General features: G+C 41.9%; 1 protein-coding gene across 1 annotated transcript in view; it reads left to right on the top strand.

Moving 5' to 3' along the window:
- The window catches only part of CEACAM19 (carcinoembryonic antigen-related cell adhesion molecule 19), a 32761-nt gene that overhangs the window by 24199 nt on the left and 6482 nt on the right, over positions 1-2080 (top strand). The gene's annotated exons all lie outside the window — the stretch shown is intronic.

Here is a 2080-nt window from a genome sequence, read left to right as displayed (position 1 = left end):
TAAGTCTTTGCAGGAGCAGAAAGCCTCATCTTTCTTCCACTGAACCACCAACCTTGTGCTTCACAGTTTAGTGCTTATTCTACAGAGCCACCAGGCTCCCATATTTGCAGTTACTTCCCATTTATGTCTTTTTTTTCCCTCCCATTTATAATGTAACAGCGTTCTACCAGTCTCCTGGTTTCCAGTCTTGTCCCTACAGTCTGTTTCCCTTTCCATAGCCGGACTAAAATTGTTTAAATCCATCAGTTCACACCCCTCCACGACTCAGAGCCCTCCCAAGCTCTCAGCTTTCTTAGAGCTCAGGCCAAAATCCTCACCACTGCCCACAAGGCCCTATAGGATCTGCCACTCTCCCACTTTCCCTCTCCCACACGCTCTCTACCACGGCTCCACTGGTCTTCCCATGCTGTGCTAGACTGTTAGTGCTGATTCTGCCCCAGGGCCTTTGCACCAACTGTTTCCTCTGCCTGGAACTACTGTCCCACAATTTCTGCATAACTCATCCCTTTGCCAGCTCAATCCTTGGCTCAAATGTCACATTCTTGGTGAGGATCCCCACACCATCATCCTATTTGAACCTGCAAACCCCCTCCAACTTCCGTCTGTCTTCTTCATTTTCTTTCATAGTAATTTCACCCCTGACATTATCCTGAGAATCAAGCATTTAAATTTTCCCTCTGTTCAATTGGAATGTCCCCTCTAGGAGACCAAGGGTCTTTGTGAGTCCTTGTCCCAGTTGTGACCCCCATACCTACAATGTTGTTGTTGTTGTTGTTAAGTACCGTGGAGTAGGTTCTGACCCATAGTGATCCTGCACAGGGTTTCCAAGGCTGCAAATCTTTACAGGAGCAGAAAGTTTCATCTTTCTCCCACGGAACAGCTGGTAGTTTCAAACTGCCAACTTTGACGTTAACAGCCCGATTGATAACCACTATGTTCCAGAGCTCCTTAACAATATACTGGTTGATGGTAATTTGGAAAATAAATAAAATAATATAAGAAAATAAAAGTCTACAATTGTTGTTGTTGTTGTTAAGTGCCGTCGAGTTGGTTCCGACCCATAGCGACCCTGTATAGGGTTTTCAAGGAGACTCTGGTGAGCTTGAACCACCAACCTTGCAATTCAAACGGCTTTGCGGTCTCGTGCATTAACTCACAGAGCCACACCAGGACTCCAAAATCTACAATGGAGCCCAGCAAATGGTCAGTGCGCCAATAAATGTTTGTTTAGTGAATGAATGATTTTTGCTGGGTTTAGTGAATCAATAAATTACAGTGTTGAGTATACTTGTTAAATAAGGGCATTCAAATGAATCAATTTCAAGAGAAAAGTTAAACCATTACAAGTGAAAGACATTAAATCAGTCATCCAAAACCTCCCAACACTAAGACACTACTTACTGGTCTCCATGTGTCCAGAATAGCAGAGAAAGAAGGTAAACAAAGACTCAGAGAAGAAACTAGTACATAGGACTAACAGTCTACACAAACCACTATCTTATCTACCCTGAGACTGGAAGAATTTTTTGGTGCCCGCTACCAACTGCTCTGATCAAGAATACAATAGATGGATCCAAGTAGAATGGGAGCAAAAGCAGAACAGAATTCAGATTCTTAAACAGTCCAGACTTACAGGACTAATTGAGACTAGAGGACTTGCCAAGACTATCACCCTGAGTTACTCTTTACACCAGGAACCAACTATTTCATGGGATTCTCTTTTGGCTAAATAACAGATTGGTTCATAAGATAAACAATATCATCCATGAGTACTGTGCTTCTTTTTAAAAAGCATCTATGTGAGACTAACCAGTTAATGTTTACTCAAGAGTAAAAACAAGAGGGCAAGGGGCTAGGGAAACTAGATTAATGGAAACGGAACAACCAGAACAGAAACAATGAGAAAGTTGACACACTGAAAACAATGTAACCAGTGTCACTGAGCAAATTGTGTTGAGATTGTTAAATGGGAACCTAATTTTCTATGTAAACTCTTGCCAAAAAACACAATCATTTAATTAAAAACAAACAAATAAAAACACCTCTCAATGAAGAAGAGTCCTGGACCAGCCGACTTCAC

This window comes from Chrysochloris asiatica, unplaced genomic scaffold (genome assembly GCF_000296735.1).
Source record: "Chrysochloris asiatica unplaced genomic scaffold, ChrAsi1.0 scaffold00168, whole genome shotgun sequence".
In the NCBI taxonomy this organism is placed as follows: Eukaryota; Metazoa; Chordata; class Mammalia; order Afrosoricida; family Chrysochloridae; genus Chrysochloris; species Chrysochloris asiatica.
Note: the sequence above shows the minus strand (reverse complement) of the source record. Positions and strands in the feature narration are given on the sequence as shown.